This window comes from Leopardus geoffroyi, chromosome E1, assembly GCF_018350155.1.
Source record: "Leopardus geoffroyi isolate Oge1 chromosome E1, O.geoffroyi_Oge1_pat1.0, whole genome shotgun sequence".
NCBI classification, from domain to species: Eukaryota; Metazoa; Chordata; class Mammalia; order Carnivora; family Felidae; genus Leopardus; species Leopardus geoffroyi.
Window position 1 is genome coordinate 61,539,962 of NC_059330.1, and position 25,634 is coordinate 61,565,595.

The 25,634-nt window shown below is 46.7% G+C and overlaps 3 long non-coding RNA genes across 3 annotated transcripts; 2 read left to right on the plus strand and 1 right to left on the minus strand.

The window, feature by feature from the left end:
* Positions 1-5,391: 5,391 nt before the first annotated feature.
* LOC123604701 lies at positions 5,392-7,740 on the minus strand. Its single transcript, XR_006715441.1, has 3 exons — positions 7,403-7,740; positions 6,679-6,826; positions 5,392-5,950 (listed from the first exon to the last, which is right to left on the minus strand). It is a non-coding gene; the product is annotated as an uncharacterized LOC123604701 (long non-coding RNA).
* Positions 7,741-9,196: 1,456 nt separating this feature from the next.
* Positions 9,197-13,180, plus strand: LOC123604196. The gene is made up of 2 exons (XR_006715259.1): positions 9,197-9,330; positions 11,831-13,180. It is a non-coding gene; the product is annotated as an uncharacterized LOC123604196 (long non-coding RNA).
* Positions 13,181-17,360: 4,180 nt separating this feature from the next.
* LOC123604197 lies at positions 17,361-21,752 on the plus strand. Its single transcript, XR_006715260.1, has 2 exons — positions 17,361-17,755; positions 19,400-21,752. It is a non-coding gene; the product is annotated as an uncharacterized LOC123604197 (long non-coding RNA).
* The last annotated feature ends 3,882 nt before the right edge of the window (positions 21,753-25,634 follow it).

Here is a 25,634-nt window from a genome sequence, read left to right on the forward strand (position 1 = left end):
AGGCACTCGGCACTGTCTCCTCTGGGAACTCGGGAGTGTCCCCATGTGGCCACTCAGCGCTGTCCCCGCGGGCACTCGGCACTGTCTCCTCCGGGAACTCAGGAGTGTCCCCATGTGGACACTCAGCGCTGTCCCCGCAGGCACTCGGCACTGTCCACTGGTTACTTGAAGCCGTGTGGGTGGGTGGGCAGTCCACCAAAGCATCTGCTCAAGGCTTTGCCCGGTTTGTAATTGGGTAATTCGTCTTTTTATTGTTTGATTCTGAGAGTCCCTTATGTGTTCTGGATACAATTCCTTTGTCAGATATGTGATTTGGAAATATTTTCTCCTAGTCTTCTGTTTCCATTCTCTTCACATCGTCTTTTGCTAAAGTTTGTAATTTTCATGAAATCCAATTTGTGACTTCCCTCTCTTATGGATCGTACTTTTGATGTCATATCTAGAACTCTGCCTAACCCGAGTTCATGATGATTTTCTCTGTTGTCTTCTAAAAGTTTTACCATTTTATATTTAAATCTCTGATCCACTGTGTCTCAGTTATTATGTAAAGAGTGAGGTTTAAGTTAAGGTTCATTTTTTGCATGTTGACGTCCGATTTTTCTCGTATCATTGAGAAACGCAGACATTAGTCATAGCTTCCCCTTTTTAGAAACCTCTGGTGCCATTCCATGTTCCCTGGACAAGAGTCCTCACTTGCAGGGTCCAGGTCCCCTCCTCCTTGAGCACCCTTTCCTGCGCAGGGGGAGACCCCAACCTGTCTCCTGTGTGGGCCCACCCTCTGCAGACTGTGGTTTCCGCACACGCTGGCCTCACGCTTCTTCCCTGCTGCCCGCTGCCTGTCTCTCTAATGAGTATTTGACCCTTGAGGCAGGGACACCTGCATTTGCTCTCACAGGTGCTGCCGGAGGAGGGTGAGTGAGCACTTCCAGCGTCTGAGGTGAGGGGAGAGTGCAGGGTGGGCCGAGGGGGTCTGGGGCCCCTCCACCGGGCTGCAACCTGTGACGTGAAGGAACAAGTGGGCCGACCAGGGCCGGGCTGGGATCCCATTCACACTTCTGGCAGGTTATTTTTACTAGAGGTGGTGTGGGATTGGAGGGGCAAGGTGAGAGGAAGGCGGTCAGTAGCGGGAGAACAGAGGATAAGGTCAAGGGAGGGAGAGAGGAGGGTGAGTTGGGATGCCCTGAGGGGGTGGGCGGATGATGAGCCTCTGTGGGGGTGGGGGGGGGACTGGGGTGAAGCATATGACCACAGTGGAGGCACAGAGGCTCCCTCTCCTTTTCTGTGTCTCTGTCTCTGTCTCCTTCTCCGTATCTCCCACCCTCCCTTCTAGGTCCCCATCGCTCTGGTCTGCTCGGTTCTCCTCTCCAGGTCAGCTTCCAGGCTCTGTTTGGGGCAGCAAAAACCACTCCGTGTCTCTGTGTCTCCCTCGTGAACTGGGCCGATGGGCACCCTGAACCCCAAAGCTCAGCAGTGGCTCTCACAAGACTGCAGGCTCTTGCCGTGAGGTACTGGACCAGGGCAGGAGGGCAGAGGACTCAGGCCCAGAGCAACTCCATCCACCTTGCTCAGCTGGAGCTCCCGGCTGGAGGGACAGTCAGTTCAGCTGCCGTGACCGATGGCTCCCTTACACCATGTTTCAGAGGGATGTTGAGGGGTTGATGAGTGTGTACCTCAGACCTTAAACACCTTTCCTGGGTCTCTGTGCCACAGAAACACATCAGAGGTCAGTCGGGTGGAGGGCTGGCTGTGTCTACAAAGTCCAGAAACCCAGCAGAAAACACCAGAGGTCACATCAGTGAAAAGTAACTTGTGTCGGTGACGTTTCTGAGTGACACAGCCACACATTTCCTGCATCTATTTTTTAAAGTCATGAACCTGGGGCATTTGGGTGGCTCAGTCGGTTAAGCATCCAACTCTTGATTTTGGCTCAGGTCATGACCTCATGGTTTGTGGGATCAAGCCCCATGTCAGTTTCCATGGAGCCTACTGGGGATCTTCTGTGTCCCTCTCTCTCTGCCCCTCCCCACCCCCCGTCTCTCAAAAATAAATAAAAATAAAAATAAACAAAGTCCAGAACCTGAAACTGACAACCCCAGCAACAGTGAGAGGGGAAGCAAGGAAGAAGGGAGAGGTGGAGGGGAGAGAGGCCGAGAAAGCCCTTATGAGCATTGAGGCCAAAGGTGGTTCCTAGGGGACCCCCGGCTTCACCCCATCAGCTACCCTGCCTGGGGCCCTGCTCTTATGCAGAGGGGCCTGTCTCCACCTGGCTTGGTGGTGCCTCTTGCTGCTTCCATGGCACCTGTTCAGCTCTAGTGTGGTGCCTAACTCGGGTTTACCTACTGGGTCTCAGCTGTGTGGGCGATGTGGATCTCTTACCACTGGGGACCCTATGTTTCTGCCTCCCCAACTTGTGCCATTTCCCAGAGTCAATAGGGAAGAGTACCTCACTACCAGATGTTATTTTTAAAATTTATTTATTTTTTCTGGAATAGGCAAAATTATAAGGAGAGAAAACAGAGAAGTGGTTGCCGGGGATTGAGTGAGGAGAGAAGGGTATGTCCCCAAAGCTACACTAGGGAAGTTTTAGGGTGATGAAATTGTTCTGTGTGGTTCTAGGTGGAGGTATGTGACCCCATGAACTTAGGGAACCCCAAAGGACACCGCAAAGAGTGACTCTGGCTACATGAACAAGACCGAGAACAATTGAGATGTGGGGATATCCCGGGCAGGTGTAGGCTAAATGGGACCTGGGGTATTAAGTGGAGGACACACCCTCAGTGAGAGAGTCAACATAAAGGAACTGACCTGGGCAACTTTGCAAAGCAGTACTCTGACTGAATACTGTGAAGGAAAACCTCCACACAAACAACACTGAGCTCTGGTTGGAAACTTATTTCCCACTAGTTAGCAGTTCTGAACCACTTCAGATGTATGTGAGGATCTCACAAGTAAACACATTGTAGAGAACAGGAGCAGGCTTCTCACAGTTGGACAAAGAAGTTTTGGATGAGCCTGGGGACAAGGCTGGAAGGAACACTTGGGTACCGGGTGTAGTCGGTCATGTCAGTATGGACTCATGTTTCCGTCACAGAGAGGTAGACAGGAAAAAAGTCAGTGTCCACATGTGTGTACGTGTGGGTTAGTCCACATTTCCATGCCTTCTAGTTTTGCTCTCTGAAAGGCCTGGAAACAATAGCATACCTCACGCCCAGATCTTAGTTTCTAAACAGCACCTTCAGTGAAAGGAACCAGGTTCCTTAGAGAAATGCCTGATACTAGGGCTGAGGCAGAGAATATGCAGGATGAGCCAGGACCATTTGCGGTCCTAGAAAATAAAGATGTGCTAAAAAATGATAATAAAAATGAAAAAGGACTGGGCTATAACCCAAAGAATAAAGTAAATATCCATGAATTTGTACTGATACAAATAAATGATCGAAGAAATAGAAACTAGTAGAAAGGGAAAAATATTCCTTATAGACAAATTCCAAATAATAAATGTTGAAGGAAACAAAAAATGTAGAAGGGAGATAGAAAATCACCATCAGATTCCCACAGTAATAGTGCTACGGATCCACAGACGAATGCTAAAAATTAGCTTGCAAAACTTCAGGAGGAACAAGATATTTGCATAGTCTCAAAGCATTGCCCCAAAATATTGTTAATTTATGTAGAAGTTTTATTTTGAGAGAGAGAGAGAGAGAGAGAGAGAGAGAGAGAGAATGAGCACAAACATGCTAACAAGGGAGGGGCAGAGGGAGAGACAAAGAATCACAAGCAGGCTCCACACTCAGCAGCACAGAGCCTGACATGGGCCTTGATGCCATGACCCTGGGATCATAACCTGAGCAGAAATCAAGAGTTGGACACTCAACCGACCAAGCCACCCAGGTGTCCCATGTAGAGGTTTTAACACATGTGCACAAATTCCCTGATCCTTCTTTCTCTAGGGGACAGAACCCAGTCACCCTGCCCATTTGTGTGTGGGCTGCACTTAGTGACTCACTTCTAAACAGGCAGAATGTGAACAGAAGCGTGGCTTCACGGTGGGGAACCATGTGGGGAAGGTCAGCGTCCCTGTGTTAAGTTGTGACAATATCATATATCCTGATGTGATGTCAAGTGGTGTGATGAGAAGGGCACTTCACCTCTGTGGTATTCTTCCCCAAATCCACAATCCCAATCCAAACACGAGAAAACATCAGACGCAAAATGAAAGCCTTTCTACAAAATACCTGAGCAGTTCTCTTCAAAGGTGTCAAAGGTTGAAAAACCAAGAAGGAATCAGAAATGGTCACAGATCAAAAGAGGAGTGGACGTGAGGACTTCATGCAACGTTGTGTCCTGTGCTTGTCAGCATCACTGTGCCCCTGTGTGCGAGGGTTTTGTGCACGTGTGTGTCTAAATGTGTGTAAGAGTTGGGCATATGGGAGTGCACGAGTGTGCATATGATTTGCGTGTGAATGTGTGTGTATGAGCACATATGATTTGAGTGTGTGCATGTGTGTGTGGTTTGTGTGGGTGTGTACATGTGCAAGTGTGTGGATGTATGTGCATGAGTGTGTATATGATTTACGTATGCAAGTGCACTAGGAGATTTCCAATCATAGCATATATGGCAGCCAGACTTTTTAGGATAATATAGAACCGAAATCCTTAATAATTCCTATAATCCACCAATTTTAGTTTATGAATACTAAATCTTCCTCACCCTAATGACCAATTTAGCAGATTAAAAAGTGCCTTAGTCGTGTTTTACTACAGAATTGTGTGCCACGGGCGTGGATTTTTTATCAGAATGCCACCAGCTGCAATGACAAATTCCCAGCCCACACTGGGCACGTGTGGGCCACCTCTGTGCTAGCGAGGAGACCCTGAGGGGCCTTGAGGATGCTGCCCCTGTTCTCTCCTGCTAAGCATCACCTCAGAACCATAACCCCTTCACTACCCAAAGTGACTTAGGGCCACAACCCTTCCCGCCACACCCTTGGGAAGAGATGCATTTTGGGATTCAGGATGTTTCTTGAGTTTGGAGGAGGGAGGAGAGGCTGGCTCTTGGGGCCCAGAGTCCTTCCCAATGTGTGGACACTGGAGGGTTAGTTCTTTATCCCCACACACCCCAGGCCTCCTTTAGCACATACTCTGAAAACCATGTCTCATGGCCCCACAGGCACCCCGCTCTTCTCCAGAGTGCATCTGAGGCCCTGCAGAGGCCCAGATCTTAGTTTCTAAACAGTACCTTCAGTGAAAGGAACCAGGTTCCTCAGAGAAACGCCTGATATTAGGGCTGCACCTGTGCAGCTGGCACGCCCCCCCCCCCCTGCATCTCAGCACTAGTCATGCCCCTGCCCCACCCACCCCTGCCCGGCAGCACCCGATGGTGGCAACGGGGGAACAGCTTCCCACATAGGGCCCCCTGCCCCAGGGTGCAGGGAGCAACCCAGCAGTGACGTGGAGACACTCAAGCCCCCACGTGACAATAGCAACCCGTCATCTGAGAGTTGAAGGGTGATTTTTTTTTTTTTTTTTTTACCGGTTTTGTTTTAACCAAGCCTCCTCCATGAGGTACTCTGGAGAGCACCAAGGCGTCTGGGTGCTGTCTGCCCTCCCAGGGCTCTCACCTGGTGGGCCTCAGCAGCAACAAGCCCAGCTGAGACATAGGGGGATCTGCAGAACAGCTCTGGCTGACATTAGTTCAGTGCTGTTGGACTCCGAACCTCCACTTGTTTCCATATAAGAAAACTGAGGGGAAGGTCAGCCGGTGTGTGTTCCAGACTTGCCTGACTCCAAGGCCCAGGCAAGGAAATATGCTTTGAGTGTGGGTTGAGCAGTGTCAGAGATGCGGAGGATGCCAGGACGCCGGGCTGCAAAGGTGGATGGGATGGCCTCTCCCACCTGCCACCGGCAGGTAAATCGGCCCAGCTGTTCTGGAGAGCAAGTTGGCAATGCCCTGAAAGGGAGTCGGAAATGCCCACCCTTCAGTGGAGGCTCCCCATTTCTGGGACTTCATCTGAAGGATATTCCAACGTGTATGGAAAGATTTGGGCGGAAGTGTTTCCTTCAGCATTATTTACAACAGAGGAAAAGTTGGGCACAATAGCTTTTGCTCATGTAAAGTGAAGGAAGTAAATAAGTCATGGCAGTCCCAGCACTGTGCCCTGCTCCGGGGCAATCTAGCACCCCACACAGAGACTCAGGAACGTGGATGCAGCCAGAGCTGTCCATCGGAGCCTGGGCTTCGTGCTCTGTAACAGATCAGGTGAGATGACCTCAGTGAAGAGACCATCACCGGGCACAGGGTGGGTGCCAGTGAGAGAGCTGGCATCATTGACTCTCACTCTGGAGGCTCGTGGGAGGGCTGCACACACACGCACACGACACTGCTCTTCCCCCAACGCACAGAGCAATACAGAGGGGCACCCCCTTCAGTAAACAGAGAGCAGCCACCTCCGGGAGCGAGTGGTGAGCAATTCTGTCGCTTGAGCAAGCACAGGTGTGTACCTGCATGTACTGTACGTGCATATGTGTGTGTGCACCTGTGAGAGTGTTGCATGCGTGTGTACTGTGCTTGTGTGTGCGTGGGCCTTCTTCCCTCGTGTACAATGTCTTTCTGACCAGGGTCACGGTCACAAGGTTTAGAAGCCACGGCTCTGTGCCCCCTGCCTCCCTCAGGCTTACTAGTTCCTGGTTCTTCTCAGCTCTTATTCCACCCCAAGGAGCAGTGCTGACACCAGCAGGGAGTCGTGCCGAGTGAAGTTTCTCCAGCCAGGGTCTCCGGAGCTCCCTGTTCCTGTAGCAGCTGAGCCTGGCCTTGCTTCAGACGGGGCTAAGGACAAACACATATCCACATCTTTAGATTTTCCCTCTAAAACAGTTTCATGGTAAGACACCACATCAGAGAACAACAGCTGCCGGTGGGAAGCGTTTGGAGGGAAGTGTCCTTCCACATGGCTCCGCCTTGTTCCTGGGCACCACCCCACTGCTTCCTGGGGGCCACTGTACCATGTCATCTGTAGGGCATGGGGGGCTGAGGTCCAGGTGAGCACAGGGTGCCGTTGACAACAGGCCTCGTCCCCTGGTCCTTTTGAGGGCTCCTTGGTGTTTGGCCTCTTCTATGGGCTCTTATACCACATGCCACCCAAATAACCTTCCAAATTCTGGAAAGACACTGCCTATCCTATTTTCAAACAATCTACATTACTGAACGCTTTGCACATGACCTACTTTTGAGTGTAGTAATGGCACAATCCAATGTAGAATTGTTTGGAATTGTTATCTTGATGGAAAAACAGATGTTGTACCATTTTCTTAACAGGCCAACTCACTACCACTTTGTCGACCTCAACCTTTCATTGGGATTTGTGCCCCGAGACATAGGAGTCAGGGGATGATCGAAACGCACCTTCTGCTCGGCCGCCAGCTGTGTCTCTGCGTCTCCGGCTCCAGTGGAGTATGGTAGACACTGCTGCTCTCTGGCCCTCTTCTCTTCTGTTGGGCGATCAGCCGGCCAGGCGTTGACTCACCAGAGCCGCAGCCTTGTTACCTGCTGGGCCCTGTGGGGAGTAGCGTGTTGAGCGTGTGTTGGTGGCTGTGCGCATCTTTTTTTCCCTTTTGTCTTCTCTCCTTAAGCTGCTGTTTCTGTATCTCTGGGTTAAGTCGCACACAGAGTGGATTGATGGGCTTGTGTGGGTGTGTCTGCACATTGGAGAGCTTCCGACAGAGATGGGGAGAGCAGGAGAGGGCGGCCCTGTCTTCCTGCCCAAATGTTAACTGGATTCTGTTTTGCTTCTGTTCTTGGGAGGGCTTTTGCCTTTAGCCCACCTCACCACTTACCTGGGAGCCTGCAAATGATCCACGGGAGCATCTCTGTGGCCTCAGGTACCCTTTTCTGTTTGTGGCCCGCTGAGCTGTGGAATGTGGGAGGAGAGACCCGCTGCCCTGACCTGTGCCAGACCTGAGGTTGGTGTGGAAGCCCCCTGGCCCCCCACGTGCATCTTTTCCACCCCCTTCCTCCAGGTGGTTTTCCTTTGAACGCTCCCCCTGAACAGTTAAACCACACTCTGAACAGAAAACTGTTTTGAAAGCTGCTTTGCACCTGCGTCTGACAAAGACCTTCTTGACGGTCACCCCCCCCCCCCCCCCCCCCCCCGCTTCCGAGCGGGCGAGGGATGTTCGGCCGCTGGCTGTGCCGCCCAACTGCAGCCTGTGGGCCCCTGGGAGGCACAGATATTCTGTTCATTATTTATCGAGCAAATGTTCCTATAGGGCACCCTAGGAGAGTGTTGACTCAAAAGCGTGAGTCCGTCCTTTCTTCGGGACATTTAGAGACCATTCTGCTGTCTTTTCATCGTTAAGTATCTCAGGGCTGTGCACCACTCAGCAACTTACTTATGAAACTTGTGTTTGTAAAAAGCACTTTTACTGGCACTTACTGTGGGCTCCTGTTAGACGTCCTCCTGGGCTTCTAACTGGGGCCTGGCATTTGCTGGGACCCGCACACTTTCCCGTCTCAGGGAGGAGCTTCCTCACCTCAGGGCTGTCAACCGCGATTCCTGCTTTGTAAGTAGAATCAGTGTGGCCTCATCATCCTCAACTGCAGGGTTTTCTTACCAACCTGCAATGTGAAGAACATGTCTTTCCACCATCTATTAGGCCTGGGTTTGTTGACAACTAGACTTTCGGTTTGAGTGTGTTACGGGTCCAACAGGTACCCAGACCCTTATTCTAAAAGTAGATGCATATACAAGCCACCACGTGTTTGCTTACACAGTGATCCCTAACGATTAGCTTGCATTCTCTTCTCGTGAGAGCAGGTTAGCTGGGTGGGCCAGGGTTTCGAATATCCTTGCGTCCCCCAGATAATTCCCCAATAAGCTGCTGAGGTTGGAGGCTTGGGGAATTCCCAAGACTGAACATTGCCTGTGCTAACAGGCCCCAGGAGGAGAGCAGCCTTAGCACAACTCAGTGTCCACGAGTTCCATGTTTCTGCACCAGAGGTGGAAGGTCTGACACTCCACTTACTTTCTCCTGACTTTACCACAGGACTTGTACTGGGAGATGATATTTATATATTTGCCTAAAGTTCAAAAAACACACCTGGCATCTAAGAATTTTGCCGGCTGCTGCGGAAGTCCCTAGGTGTGCCCCCTTGTCTGTGGGCGTTGCCGTTTGTTTCAAGGTCCGCGCATGTGTCTGTGGCCCTCTCCAGGCCAGATGCGCAGCTGGAGTGGAAGTCACTGAGAGCGGCTAGCAGACAGCAGCGAGTGCTCAGGGGCCTGTGTGCTCTCGGGCACTGCCGGCCACTCGTGGCATTCTCCCTCACAGCCCTTGGTAAGGAAATTTCTCAGCAGACACTTTCTGGAAAGTGCAAGAGCGACTTCACTTAAGATCATGGCAAGAGTGGGGAGAGATTGAATTCAAGCTGTTAGGTGAGGCTGTGAATGGAGAAATAGGGGGAGGGGCTGGGTTAGGGTCAGGGTGGAGGAATCCTTGCCAACACGGGTCAGCAGACCACGGGTGAGGCCTAGGCAAGGAGAGAGGGTGAGGGGGCCTGACCAGAGTTTGGTCCAGGAGTGTGTCCTTGTCACCCTCACGGTGGCCTGTTTTATAGTTAGTTAAGTGAAGGTAATGAATTAAATAGGTAAGTAATGTTGTCCAAAACAGACCTCTGTGCTTTTGAGCCAAAATATAACATGAAAACAGAGTTTGGGATAAAAAGGGACAGTAGCTTTATTGCTTTGTCAGATGAAGGAGGTTACGGCTATGATCTTCAAGCCCCCGGGTTCCTGAAACAAAAGGCCAAGGAGGGAGGAGGGAGGTATGAGGAAGGGAGTGATGAAGGTTTGGGGTGATGGTGGGGTGGGCCGGAGCCGACGGCCAAGAAAGAATTCTTGAGATGTCTTTGGTGCAAAAAGGTGGGTTTATTAAAGCATGGGGACAGGACCCATAGGCAGGAGGAGCTGCACTGGGGTTGTGATGCGTAACTCATATACCCTCAGGTTGGGAGGGGGTCAGGGACAGAGTAAGTCTTGGAGGTATTCTGGAAACAATGTTCGGGACCTTGAGGACCCAGCTGTTGCTAGGGGGATGCCACTTATTACTGTCTAATAAAACCTCAGTCACGAGGCCCTTCAGATGTGTATCGGGGGCCATAAGCTTGGAGTATGATTGCCAACAGATACTTGGAGCAGCTGAGATAAAGGAAGGAGGCTTACAGGGTCCTCAAGGTTGGGATTATGTTAAGATAAGGTTCTCTTTTGCCTCTAGCAAAGTGTCATCATCCTAGAGGGAGGTTTCAAGGACTTGTCAATGGGCTTTAGGCAGTAAGAGAATTTAATTTTTCATTTGCCTTAGTTTCCCACATAACCATAGCAAGCACTTAAACTCCTTTCCTATGTTTTTTGGTAGCCAGCAGTGTCCAAGAAATATCGCACATACTCCACTCGGGTTAGGGGGTGTGCCAGCCTGTATTTTGCCCACAGCTTGCAACACGCTCCCTCATCAGGGAGGAAGAAGCTTACTTTAAAATTGAGGTTCGCTGAAACATTAGTGCAGCCATTCTGGTTTTTGTTCAACTTTATGCTTTTAAGAGGTTTCACTAAGACAGATCAAGGAACCTGCCACAGAGGATATGCTGTGGCCCATGGACCCCAAACCCCCAGTGTGTGTGGCTTGATGCCTCTGTCTCTCTGACCTCCTCCACCCCAGTCCCTGTCTCCCCCTCTCTGGCCTAGGCTACTTTGGGGCAGTGTGAGCTGTTGTCTCCCCTGTCCACCGTGGTGTTCTTATCTGCCCCCTTGCTGCTTCACAGAGCTCCTGCCCGTGTCCCTCTCTGCCCAGAACAGATCTGTCGGTTAGGCTATTTGGCCTTGTAGAACACACTCACGCCCCATGTGCCTGTTTGTAAGGGACATGAGTGCCATGCCTTATATCTTCTTCTTTCTTAGTGGAAAAATCCAAATAACAAATTAATTTGCCCTCCATGGATTGTGTCCTGCTGGAGTCTTTCCACAGGAAAGGGTTCCTGGAGGAGGCTGAGGGCTGCCAGGCCATCTCTGCTGCTGACAGAGGCTCTCGGATCACATCACGTGAGGGATGGTTTCCTGGATGCCAAGCCTGAAACTTACCCCCTCCTCAGAGGAAAGACCCCCCAGAGTGATGGCCTGTGAAACCCCTCCTCAGGGCCCAGGGGTAAAGCTGGAGCTGTGGCTCCAAGACCAAGCCAGTTTTTCCTGCTTGTCCTGTTTGGGTGGCCCAGGAGGCAGCCAGAAACTCAATATGCCAGAGCACAGCTTGGCTGTACCATTCTCAGAGGCCCCCTGGGAGTGGGGCGGGGTAGGGGGGCAGATACACAGCAGTGGGGAGCAGACAAGAGGAGGGAGGGCCACCCACAGCTCTGTGTCCTGAGCAGGACAGCCCAGCACTGAGCTCCCAATGCTTCCTCACAGGGTGCCAGGAGCACCTCTCCTGGCTCCTCCTCAGCCTCCTGTGCTGGAGGTACCTACTCCCCCACCTTCCAATGTTGGGGTGTCCCTGGGCTCACCACCTTGGGTAGTCTCCCCCACTCCCAGCTCCTCTCCCAGGACATTCAAAATAGAGCCCTCCAGCCACCCTGAATCTCTGTTTCCGATGCTTAGGGCAAAATTTCAGCATCATCTCTTTCTCATGAGCCCACATCCACCCTTGACTTCCTGGTGGCCCCATGTTTACAGCATATTCCAAATCCACCATGACTCAGTCACAGAGCACCACCACCTGTCCTCTGCTGGTTGAAGCCACTTCACCAGGATTCGGATTACGTAGCCTCTGCTAAAACTGTGTCTTGTTCCAGGCTCAGAGCACCTCACTGAAGCCAAGAGTTGGGGGTCCAAAGCCTTCCCAGACAAAGCTTCTAGGAGGAGAAACAGGACAGCACAAACCAAACACACCACAGCAACAGCCAAATGGAACTGAATTAATTTGCTATAACACAGAGGAGATATACAGCTTTGCTTATCTGCTGCCACCCAGTGTCCCATGGGGAGTCTGACCAGAAACCACATCAGTTTCCTTCAGCCTCAGCTCAACATTTTTGGGGTCAAGTAACCCTTTGAGAATCTGCTTATATGTGGCCCAAGTTTTTGAAAACACCCATGGGTACTCCAAGGCAAAGAACCCCCCCCCCCCTTTCAGAAGATCCAAGAATCTAAATTTTAGATTGGGAGGGTGTCTTCACTCCAAGCCTTGATTTCCTGAGGCTCAGGGATGAGTGCAAACACTTCCCAATTGCAACTGGGATGTGGCCAGAAGGTTATAAAGCTGCCTGGGCGGGACCACAACAGAACTCCAAGCACAAATTCCTCATTCTATAAAACATACTAGATGTAGCGGGGGCATTTCACATCCATAGGAGAAGGGGCAGAAGGCTCGATAAACAGCACTGGGATAAATGTTTGCTACTTCAGCTTCTGCTCCTTAACAAACCACCACAAAGCTTACCGGTTTAGCACAATCATTCATGTGCTCATGATTCTGTGGGTGAACAATTTGGCTTTTGCTCAATAGGACAGTAATTTTACTGGTTTCACCTGTGCATCTGGTAGTTGGCTGCATGATAGCGGCAGCGTGACCACTTTCCCCCAGCATGCAGCAGGGTTATCCAAGTTTGGCAAGCATGCAGCAGTTTGGTTCTGGCTTCGTCAAATGGCAGCTGGTCTCCAAAGGCAGCCAGAGAGATCAAGTTCTAATATACAAACACTCTGTAGCCTCAGTCCATCACATTTGTAATATCTCATTGGCCAAAGCAAGTCACATGGCCAAGCCCAGATTCAGGGGTGGAAATATGAACCCCATCTCTTCAAGAGAGAGGAGGCAAAAGGCACATGAGAGGTTTGGGAGCAATTTGTGGGCACATGTTTTTTTTTTACAACCTACCACATTTAGTCTTTGATAAAGGAAGTAACTTAAAAGTTGCCTCAATTAGGGCATTCACCAAAATGTACTTCCAATTGGAGTAAAGTTTAAATGTAAAAAATAAAACTGTGGCTGTATTGGTGGATACTTCTATGCCATTGGAGGAGAAAAGGCTCTTATGGCACAAATTTAAAGTCAGAAACCATAAAGAAAAAGCTATTTTTGACATGCATTTGTAACAATGAAAATTATTCATTAAAAATCACGAACAAAAAAGATAAAATGTAAATTACAAAATTATTTGCAGTGTATGTTCCAGAATTACACATCTAAACCCTTTGTGAGGGTTTGTGCCCCAAAGAGATGGCAGACGACATGGTCCAAACTTGATGAAGGACCGAGAAAACAAGTCACTGGCACCCCAAATGTTTCTTAAATGAATGAACATGCAACAACACATGAAAATATCTTCAAAAAACTTGTAATTAAAGAAAGACAAATTATAACAAAAAGACTTCATTTTCACTTACTGAATTGGCAGAGTTTTGTTCTTGTTACTACTTGTGAATGGTGATGCCCAGTATTGTCGGGACTCCAAACCAGGTTCCTCTGGGGACAGAGGACTCCTTGATCCAACCCACACATTCACTCCTTCAACTAATGTTTGTTGAGCACCTACTATGTGCCAAACACCGCCTAGACTCTGGAGCCCCCACTGAAAAGAAGGCATTTGTGCAAAGGCCTGAAAGAGTGGAGCCAGCCAGGTGGCTATCTGTGGAGAGTGGCTCCCAGGCAGAGGGAACGGCCAGAGCCTGAGGGGGTCACCAGGGGAAGCTAAGCAGGTTAGGAGGAGGCCGGAGGAGATGGGGTGGTGAGGCCTCTGCAGTACTGGAGTACTTGTGGTTGGTGTCTGGAGTAGGGTAGGAGGAGTCCTGTAGGACTGAGTCCTTAACCTGTAGGAAGTGACACTACTTCTAGGGAGATTGTGTCAGAATTAAGTTGTGGGACACGCAGCTGTTACCACGGAGAATTTCTTGGTGGAAATTGTGTGGGAGAAACTCTGCCCCCCTCCCCCCCACACTGTAATTGGGTCTAGAACCAATTCACCAGGAAAGTAGCGTATGGGACAGTCTCCCCTGGGAGCCCTCTTTCCTGGGTTTGTGACTCTGCATGCTTACACTTCCCTCCCCAGGGCATCTGTGCCCCTGCTACAGCATACACCAAACTTTAACTGAAATTTGGGAGAATGGCAAGAAGTGTGTCCCCACCATGCAATTCAAGGTTCCTAGGACTGCTTTCTGGACCTGGAGGCTCCTGGTCCTTGCACCTGCTGACCTGTCACTGCCACAGTGCCCGCAGGGCAACTGTGTGCCCTCATGGTTGCAAGGTAATTGTTGTTCTGTCTGTTGTAGATGAGAAGGTCAAGGTTCAGAGGAGATTTCTGAGGAGAGAAGTGCAGAACCAACATTCAAATAGGATTTGGTCTCACTTCAAAATCTAAAGCCTTTTCTGAACCCTATCTGTCCTGTGCTGGGCAGAACCAGGGGCAGTGAATGGTAGTACAGAATATATTTCCACAGGGAGGGTGGAGGGTTGGTTCCCCATGCTGTGCCTCCTGGGTTGGAGGCCACCCATAGGTCAGAGGTTACAGAGGAAGGGCCCCATTGTGAGTGCACAATCAGCCTCAGCCTTGTGCCCCTGCCTGGGGAGCTGTGCTTAGGGAGCTCCTGACAGGAGCTGTCCCTGGAGAGGTGGGGTGAAGGCAATGACATCTATGTGGCTATTTGGAGGGAAGGGTGAGAACTGATGACCATGTCTGCTGGCAATCTTACCTGTTTTGGAGCTATGGGGACTCAAATTATGTGATTTTATGGGGATGTTGAAGGAAAAAAATGGTCACAGAGGCCAAGACGGCTTGGAGGGCCAATTAAACCAAACCTTCTCTTCACCAGTTTTTGCTTCTCCACTATCAGAGAGGGGAGGTATATGCCACACTGAGCATGGCTTGTGGTACACGAGAAAGGAACACTCCCACTGACAGTGCAGCTGACACCGTCCAGGGTCTCCCCCAACCCTGTAGCAAAGCAGACAGTGACCTCTGTGTCATGCCCCTGCACACAGCCAGAATGTGTCTCTGCTCCCCCCATCCTTGGCCCCTTGTCCTCCTCTTAGCCTTAAAGTGAGCTCATCTCCAAAGGTCCAGGTGGTTTTCATATTTGACATAAGGTTTCGTAAGGAGATGATAAAATGGGATAAATTGCATTGCATTCCCTTCTGAAAACTAGCTTTGAAGCAACTCGTTTCTCAAGTTGCTCCTCCAACCCCTAGTTACCTCATTAAAACTATAGTAGGCTTTTTTGGAGGTGGAAATCAGCAAACTAATTCTAACATGCAATATGGAAAGGCAAAGGGCTATGAAAGGCCAAGATATGTTTTAAAAGAAAAATGAGAGAAATTACCCCATCAGATATCAAGACTTACAGTAAAGCCTGATTAGCATAGTATGTTATTGGTTCATGGAGAAATAAAGAGACCAGGGGTCAGTAAACATTGGCCTGCCCATGGGCCGAGTCTGGCCTACTCTATGCTTTTGTGTGGCCCACAAACTAAGAATGGTTTTTACATTTTTAAATGGTTGAAAATAATAAAAAGAAGAGTATTTCACGACACATGAAAATTATATCACATTCAAATGTCAGTGGCCATAAGTAAAGTCTTACTGGTTGTAACACAGCCATGTCCATTTGTTTATGTACTTTCTATGGCTGCTTTCATGCTACGACCGCAGAGTGGAATAGTTGTGATAGAGATCGTGTGGTCTGCAAAGTCTGAAGTAGTTCACACTTGGCCCTTTAAAAAAGTTTGCTGACTCCTGAAAGAGACCAGTGTAACAGATGGAAGTCACCTGCTTATGACAAAGATGGCATTGCACAGTCACGGTGGAAAGATTAATATTTTAACACACGGTCCTGGGTAAATTGTATTTCCCCAAAGAAACCTGATTTTTGCCTCACAACACATGCAAAAAAAATTTTTTTTAGCGGGATTTAAAATCTAAATGTAGAGGGTAAAATAAGGAAGATTCTAGTAAATCTTCCTTAGAAGTGATGTAGTAAAATCTTCATCACCTTGGGTCAGAAAAATATTTCTTATATAGGGCACAGAAATCACCCCCCTAAAGTAAAATACTAATCAGTTAGATTCCATTAAAATTGAGAACCCTAACCCACCAAAACACACCATTAAGACAGTGAGAAGTCAAGTCATATCATGGGAAAAAATATTTGCAAGGCAAGTGATAATCAAAGGACTCATATCCAGAACATATAAAGAACTCCTGTAAATCAAGTAGGAAATCCTAATGGTCAATAAATATATGAAAAAGCTTTATTTGTTATCAGGGAAATGAACATAAAGACCCGAGTGAGATAGCATTACACACCTCTCAGAATGACTAATACTGGAAAGAGTGAGATGCCCAAGTGTTAGTGAGAAGGCACATTCTATCAGCTAGCAATTCCACTCCCAGATATATGCCCGGTGAAAATGCTTGCATATTTTTGCCCAAAAGTATGTTCAAGAATGTTCAAGGCATTACCACTTGGAATAGTCAAAAATCTATCATCCAAACGTCCACCAACATAAAATGCTTAAAAATATTGTGGTATATTTTTACAATAGAACATGACTTTACCACACAAACGCCCAATTACTGATATATGCGACAACTCAGATGAGACCTAACAATTGTGTTGAGTGAAAGAAGTCAAATGCAAAAAAACAAAACAAAACAAAAAACCCAAGACATATTGTGATGTCATCTCTACAAAGTTCAAAAGCAGACAAAATGAATCCATAGAGTTGGAAGGCAGATGGTGTTTACTTTTGATTGAGGTGGTAATTAGGAAGGGGTCTTTTGGAGTGATGGTAATATTCTTCGTTTTTTTTTTTTTTTGGATCCAGGTGGTAGTTAATATAGGTGTGTTCATTTTGACATAGTTCACCAAGCTGTACATTTAAGATACATGCACAGCCGACCTCTAGGTGGTTTTTTGCAGGGTCTGCTGAGAAATAGCACATGCGATGTTCACTCACAATAATTCCTTAATGTTATCTAACGTGCCTGATTGTCTCAAACTGTCTTTTTACCAAGGGACCAGAGTGCCCTAGTGTGTGTAAGTTTCCTATACTGTCTTTCCGCCATGAGGCCGCGGTCTGAGCACAGTGTGGTTAGACCAGCAGTCGGAACTCAGGCCCTGCGCTTACTCAGCGACCCCAGACCGCTTGGGAGGGAGTTCTGGGCGGTTGGTGGTTACCATGGAGATTCCCCGTGAGCGTCTCTGATTGGCTGAGACACCTCGGGCCCCGCCTCCTCCGCTCAGCTCCGTGGGCGGGTTCCAGAGGGGCCGAGATTTCCCGCGGACGCGGTCCCAGGCCTTCTGGGAGTGGTAGTTCGTCGTCGCGCCGTTTTGGATGCAGCTGCCGAGCCGCCGGGGAGTTGCGGGCTGATCGCCGCTGTCCGGGGAGGTCTGGCTGGAACGTGGTTTCTCGTGGGGTCAGTGCGGCATGGGGGACGCGGCGCAGAGAGCCGGGCCCTGCTCTCGTATCTTCGCTCCGGCCAGGAGCCGCGGGCTCTCCGAGCTGTGGGCTGACGGGGAACCGGACCCCCGGATTCCGGAGGCCCAGAGGCCCAGAGCGCCCCCAGCGCAGAGGAAGAGGAGAGGCGGAAGGGGAAAGGAATTTCCAGGAGAGAATTGCTTAAAGGGAAATCTGAACGGAGCCTGAGTTTCTTACTGTTTGTGACAGCAGCTTTGGTGCAACGGGCCGAACTTCAATCTTGGGTCTGCACCCCGGACCCCGGATTGTGAGTCCGCTAAGATGTTTGCTTGGAGACCCCAAATTTAACCTGAAGTAGTTGTTTCTTTGGAGGACTTGTGGAGTACTTACCTTTATCCTTACACTCAACCTACCTTTAACCTTACAGTTTTACGAGGTTTTCTTAACACTTGCTGAAAATTATTTGAGTAGGTAAATCGTTGCCTAATTAAGGAAGCAAAGTATGGGCTTCCACAATTTTGAGTGAGCATTCATTTGGGATTCCCAGAGATTCCTTCTATTTGTTCAAAAGGAAAGAGGAACAGTTCTGTATTGCCTTACCTCAGCATTTCTCTTGTACCAGAACGCCTCCCTCTCGTTAGTATTTCTACCCAAACGTTGACCCTGATCTGAGGTCACCTTTATAATACAGACCTGCCTTTCCCAGCCACGCTGAAAACACCTTCGAGTCTCCGTGTCTTCTCTGGTATTTATTTTGTCTTTTCTGTTGACTGGAGGATTCAGTAAGTCTTTGTCCTCCAACATAAGGACTGTTGGGAGACTCCGCTTAAATGTTTTCAAAGTTGCTAGTACTAGTGTTCTAGAAATTTCAAAATATTACATTTAAGTAACCACAGTACTGACGTTGTTATATATTTTGCCCCACCCCCCACCATGAGCAGATTTCTCAGTTTCTAAAATCAATTTTTGCCCAAGAGAGAGTTTTGGAGATCCTGTGAGATCTGAGGTCTCTGGAGGCACTCATTCGATGAGGGATAAATCTGTATGTGCAGTTCAGGAGTGATTGGGTACAAGAGCGGAATCTCTACAGTGTTGTCCAAGGAGCTCTCCTTAATGCCTTATGTTCCTCTGTTCCACTGTTCAGATTTTTGACCTATCATCGGTTACTCCTTTCTATGTTGCGTTTCCACATGCTGTTTTTACAGTCCTCGGTAGCTTCTCTCTATGGCCTGTCACTCTGCCATTTCTTCTTGTTCATTTTCTTTCTTTAAAAAAAATTTTTTTTAAATGTCTATTTACTTTTGAAGGAGAGAAAGAGATGGGGAAGGACAGAGAGAGAAGGAGACACAGAATCCAAAGCAGGCTCCAGGCTCTGAGCTGTCAGCACAGAGCCTGACCCGGGGCTCAAGCCCATGAGCTGTGAGATCATGACCTGAGCTGAAGTCGGATGCTCAACCAGCTGAGCCACCCAGGCACCCTTAGATTGCTCATTTTCTGATATTGCCACACATCACGTTCATTATTTGTGTTTTGACTAGGTCCTTGTCCATTCTGTCATTTAAGCTCTGTCTAGTCTTAGATTACTATCGTGTATAGTGGACAAAGCCTAAGTTCTGTTTGTCACCATTCTATTAATAACCTCTGTATCTTTAGGGTAATCACATAATCTCTCTAGTTCTAAACTTGTTCATCTTTAAAATCATCTTCTGTCTTTAAAGCCTTTCCCCCCCAGCTTCAAGAGTCTTTGTAAAATTTCCTATTGGGCCAGGCTCTTTCCTACCACTCCTACCTCTGTTTATTTCTACTGCACTGACTCTTATTATTTTCCCAGATTATAAGACTGTGTATTCTAATGTGCATGAACTTTAACAAAGTTGTTTTCTTTCTCTGGAGTGCAGTTTCCCTTATCCCAACACAGATAAGGTGTTTTTATAATTTCTATTCTTTTCAGATTTGAAGACCGGAGAAGATACCAAAGAGAAGACCATTAGAATATACTTTTGAGTGAGCAGCTCCATCACTGTCATCATGAAAAGGCTCAGAAGGGATGTGTCCCCATGATGTTTATTTGAAGAAGGCTGTGAATGTGAGGCTAAAGTAGAAAAGCAAAGGGAAGACACTATAGGCAAAATTTCAAAAAAATGTCTTGCTCAAACCACTGGTTTTCAGCAAGTAGTAGTTGCCCATGAAGAAATAGCCTTTCAGGAAAATAGGCATAATTTCAGTGAATTTGAGAGAAGTTTTGACCTAAGGTATAAACTTATTCCACAGCATATTACTCATTCAGAAAAAAAGCCACTTATATTTGATCCATTTGGGTAAAGTGTCAAATGGAACTTATCTCCAATTAAAAGGCAAAGAAATTCTAAAAAGAAAACTTGTAGTGAATGTGGAAAACATTTTAGTGACCATTCAAACTTTTTTTCGTCATCAGAGAATTCATACTGGTGAGAAACCTTATAAATGTGATGACTGTGGAAAAGCATTTAGCCAGAGTTCATCTCTTACTGAACATCAGCGAACTCATACTGGAGAAAAATCCTAGAAATGTAAAGTCTGTGGAAAAGCATTCACTGTAAATTCATATCTTACTCAGCATCAGAGAATTCATACTGGGAGAAATCTTATAAATGTGATGAATGTGGGAAAGTCTTCAGTGACTACTCATCATTTATTCAACATCAAAGAATTCGTAGTGGAGAGAAACCCTATGAATGTATTATTTACGGGAAGTCCTTCACTGATATCTCATCACTTACACAACATCAGAGAATTTACACTGGAGTGAAACCCTATACATGTAATGATTGTGAGAAGGAATTCAGACGAAGTACACACCTTATCCAGCATCAGAGAAATCATACTGGGGAAAAGCCTTATAAATGTAATGAATGTAGAAAAGCATTCACTGCCCAGTCAGCTTTTACACAACATCAAAGGAGTCACCCTGAAGAAAAACCCTATACATGCTGTGAATGTGGGAAAGGAAAGGCTTCCCTGAAAACTCCTCTCTTACTAAACAGCGAATTCATACTGGAGAGAAGCCCTATGAATGTAATGAATGTGGTAAAGCTTTTAGCCAGAGCACTCACCTTATTCAACATCAGAGAATTCATACTGGAGAAAAGCCCTTTAAATGTGATAAATGTGGAAAAGCATTTGGTAATAGTTCAGTGCTGATCAGACATCAGCAGCTTCATACTTTAGAGTCATCCTAATGACTCTATAATTTTGTGGACCACTTCATCCTTTCATGACCTACTCTGACTTTTTGATCACAGGTCTCACCCATGTCACCCACTCCTCTGCCTAAAGTCATAATATCTAGGAATAGATATTATTTTATCCTGGGATAAAGTAGAACATAATATTTCTAATATAAGTTCCCCAAACCAAAGCTGTTGTAAGCAGCAATTTCAATGGATTATAGCAACCTTCCTACATCTATCCTGGATTTTTGTGGTTGATACTCCATCTCCCTGGGAATCTCCTCCAGACCTTAATCCGTGATATAAGGCTGCTTTCTGCCACCAAAGGTTCCTGATTCAAATGTTCTCCTCTTTCATTTCAGGGATTCCTCATTATTAAAAACAATTACAGGAATCAATATAGTCAGCCATATTTCCCAGATATACCTGCCCAAAATGCCACTGGTTCATAAGTCTGAGATTAAATATGAATAACATAAAATAATACAATGTCATGAGAATCATTCCACATTGGCAATTTGGTTTATGTATCCACCTGCTCTTTCAACCTGATCATCTAAAAGGTTGGGCCACTGAATGAAATGAAAAAGTTCATTGGTGTTTTGAGACTCCAAAGCAAGTCTTGTTACTGCCTGTATCTTCCAGTCTTCCAGAATCCACCATATTTTTCATATGTTTCTTTCCATTCCAGGTGACCTTAATCACTCATGTTCACCACCACCATTATGTGTTAGTCAAAGAGATGAAGAAGTTTAGTGTGCTTACAAATGTTCAGCTCACCATAAACATAGCTGACTTGTGTTCTTGTTAGACTGTGTCCAAAGATGTAACCTGGAATCTAGTTTCCCACTTCAATACTCTAGCTCAGAGTGGCTTTTTATCAGTGGTAATCAACCTACCCTCTGCCCTCGTCCACTCTTGGGACAGAATTCAAGTAGAAATTGCATTGAAAACCACTATTCCTCAGCATGGGCAGAGAAAGCCCAAGTGGGACTGGGAACTTAGCTAATTTCAAAACACTGTTAAGTCTTTAGACTCACTGTTAGGGCAGTTGCTACTTAAACTAGTTGTGCTGAACTGTTTTGCACTTTGGAAGCCTATTTTGCATGACTTTTTAATTTCTATTCTCATTTGGTATTTAGCAGTTTTACTTCAGTCTTACTTTCTGATCATTTTTGTGTCTGATTCCTCCTATGGATTTCCCATTCTTAGTTAATGGAAATTTCACTGGTACCTGGTCTTGATCTTAGGTGTGTTCCCACCAGATATTGCTATTAGATTTTTAGCTATTCTCTGGCCTCCAGCTGCTTATTAACACTTTCAACATGATTCTTCCTTAGTGTTTATTATTGCCCTAGTTTGCCCTTACAATTCCCCAGCACTACCTCTGTTATAGTACTTGGTACATTATATAGAGTTAGATGCATTTCTTACTAGACTGTAAGCTTCTTCAGGGAAGGGACCTTGTTTAATTAATTTTTGCTCCAACAGACTGATTGACCCAGAGTTGCTGCCCAACAAAACCCTTTTCAAATATATGATACACATGCACAGTCACTATTTCCACAACTCAACTGACCACATTTTTACCGGAAAGTCTTTGATGTAGAAACTCCTTGAGTTAGATATGTCTGTGCATACCTTGGCTGTTTGTGTGTGTCCTTTGGTGTAGTATGTATATGAGATGTCAGTGTGAAGTAATATATAATATAATACAGTGGTTAAGAGCTTGGGATTTGAAGACAAAATGACCAGGTCTGAGGCTCATCTCAGGCATTTACAGGTGGCTCATGTTACTTATTTTCTCTACACTTTGTTTGCCTGATTTATGTAATGGGGATAACAGGATCTACCTCAGAGGGTTTGAGTATTACATAAAGTAATGCATTTAAATAACTCCGTACTGTGCCTGTTCCATACGAATTATTAGCTTGTTGTGTTTGGACCCTGCATACCTTCTTGGTGACCGATCTGTCTTCTAGTCTAGACCCAAAATATCAGCTAATCTCTTGCTTTCCCATTCTCGATATTCGGCCTTCTCTCTATGGTATATTGCCATTACTAATTGTCTAACTGTGGCACAAATCCATACAAATTTCCTTTGAACTCTGTGCCCCTTCTAGGCACCAATTTCATTTCTGTTTTCTGCTTAAATTCTTAAATGAGTGGTCTGCAGCTCATGATGTAGCTTATCTTGTTTTTGTTTTTTTTTTTTTGGATGTTAACTTTAGCTTCAAAGGTATATTGTTTTGAGGAAATTGACTATGATATTCTTTATCTTCTACAGTGTCCAGCATAGTACTTAATGCAAATAGGCTGCGAGTGAATACTTGGTTGCCATTTGATGAGCATAAGACCCCACACTTGACAAGAGACCATGTATAGCAGTTATTGGTATTTTAGAGGCAGTTTAGTCTAACAAAGCTCTTTGTTACAAGATTGCTAGGATGTCTTATGGTATCTAAAGACAAGAGTGTGTCTGAGTCCCTGGAGCAGGTGGAAACAGAACCCTAGCACATAGAGATATTCTCTTCCTCTTTCACCTCTGCTGTCTCTGTGTAATGATTTTTTTCTCCTGCGTATTTAAGTTACATGTAACAGGAAGTCTGGCTGCCAGCAGTTCTTATGGTTTGTATCATCCAGTTTTAATCATCAAAAGATACTGCATTTCTCTGCCTGCCTGCATTATCTATCAGTTAATGAAAGGAATGTTGGTATCTCCAGCCATAATCATTGATTTGTATATTGTTCCTCTCAGGTCTATGAGTTTTTGTCTCATACATTTTGACACTGGTTTGCTTGTAACACATTTAGACTGTCATGCCTTCTTGGAAAATTGACCCTTTTATCATTACTTGTATCCTGTCTTATCTCTTAATATCTTCCTTGTTCTGAATATCTGCTTTGTCTGAAATTAATAGATCTATGTCAGCTTATTTTTTTATTAGTGTTGGCATGGTAGAAATTTCCATCCCTGTACTTATAGTCTATGAATTGTTATGTTTAAAGTGGATTTCTTGGGGTGCCTGGGTGGCTCAGTCAGTTGGGCATCCAACTTCGGCTCAGGTCACGATCTCGTGGTCCGTGAGTTCAAGCCCCGCGTCGGGCTCTGGGCTGATGGCTCAGAGCCTGGAGCCTGCTTCCGATTCTGTGTCTCCCCCTCTCTCTCCCCCTCTCCCGTGCATGCTCTCTCTCTGTCTCAAAAATAAATAAACGTTAAAAAAAAATTAAAGTGGATTTCTTGTAGATGACAAGGTTGGGTCATGTTCCTTTATCCACTTTCACAATCTTTTTTAATTGGTATATTTAGAGCATTGATATTTAAAGGTATTAGTGATCTAATCAGATTACTATGTATCATGTATGTCTATTCTGTGCAGTTCTTTTTTTACTTCTTTCCATCTTTCTGCCTTCTCTGGGTTTAACTGAGCTTTTTATGAGTCCATTTTATCTCTACCTTTAAATGTTTTTAAGACATATATTAGTGGTTTCCTTAGAACTTGCAATAGCATTTTAAACTAAGTCTATCTTTAAATAAAACAATACTACCTGACATGTAGTGCAGGTACCTAATGTCAGAGTATTCCATCTTTTTTGGCATTGCTGTCATGCATTTCACTTTACAGATGCTGTAATCACCAAATTTATTGCTATTGTTGTAAATAAGCAGTTTTCCTTGAGTTAATTAATAATAAGAAAAAAAGATTTTCATTTTATCTTCCTTTAATTTCTGCACTGATTTTCTACATTTTTTATGGAGACTTAAGTTTGTGATCTAAATAAATGTTCTTCAGGGGAGCCTGGGTTAGGGTTTAGGGTTAGGGTTAGGGGTTAGGGATAGGGTTAAGGTTAGGGTTAGGGTTAGGTCCCAGGAGGCATCAGGCACTGACCCCCCAGCAGAGCAGTTGTCTCCCTGAAGGGCTGAGTGGAGTACACAAGGGAGGTTGCCGATAAGGATTAGTCATTGGGTCCAAGGCCAACAATTGTTTGGACCACCCGTTTGGTAGGACTTAGGAATCCTCTTGTGTAGTTGTAGCCGGGCCTTGGAAAGGACATGGTCTAGTTCCATGTTCTATGCCGAGTGATCCTGCACTGCTTCTGGATCCCTTGTGCGTGTGATGTCAGACGTTTTTTATTGGGTCCCCATGGAGAGATAGCCTCAGCTAGGGTTAGGGTTCGGTCTAGGGACATCGCCAGGGTCGTAGGGACTCCAGTATCACTATCTCCCTCGAGGACTGAAGTGAGGGCCCATGCACTCTTGTGGGTCAAGTGTAGGGTTAGGGTTCGAGATAAAGTTAGGTTTCGGTTGAAGGCTCTGGTTAGGTTTAAGGTTATGGTTAGGGGTAGGTGCCAGGAGGTCCAGGCGCTGAACCCACAGAAGTGCAGTGGCCTCTCTGAAGGGCTGAGTGGAGTGACAAGGGAGGGTGCCAGTCAGGATTAAGATTTGGGTTCCAAGGCCAGACAAGTACATGGGTCACCGGTCGGGTAGGCCTCAGGAATCCTCTCAGGCAGTTGCAGCCGGGCCTTGGAAAGGACATGGTGATGTTCCAGGTTCAATGCCGAGTGATTTTGCACCGCGTCTGAACCCCAGGTGTGTGCTGTTGTCAGAGTTTGGTATTGGGTCCCCATGGCGAGAGAGCCTTAGCTAGGGTTAGTTTTCTGTCCAGGGACATCACCAGGGCTGAAGCGACTCCAGTCTTGTGATTTCCCTTGAGGGCTGAAGTTAGGGCCCATGCGATGGTGTGGGTCAAGTGTAGGGTTAAGGTTCGAGATAGGGTTAGGTGTAGGTTGAAGGTGATGCTTAGGGTTCAGGTTAGGGTTAGGTCCCAAGAGGCTCTAGGCACTGACCTCACAGCAGAGCAGTTGTCTCCCCGAAGGGTTGAGTGGAGTGCAAAAGGGAGTGTGCTGGTCAGGGTTAGTCTTTGGGTTCCAAGGCCAGACAAATGTATGGGACACCCTTTGGGTAGGCCTCAGGAA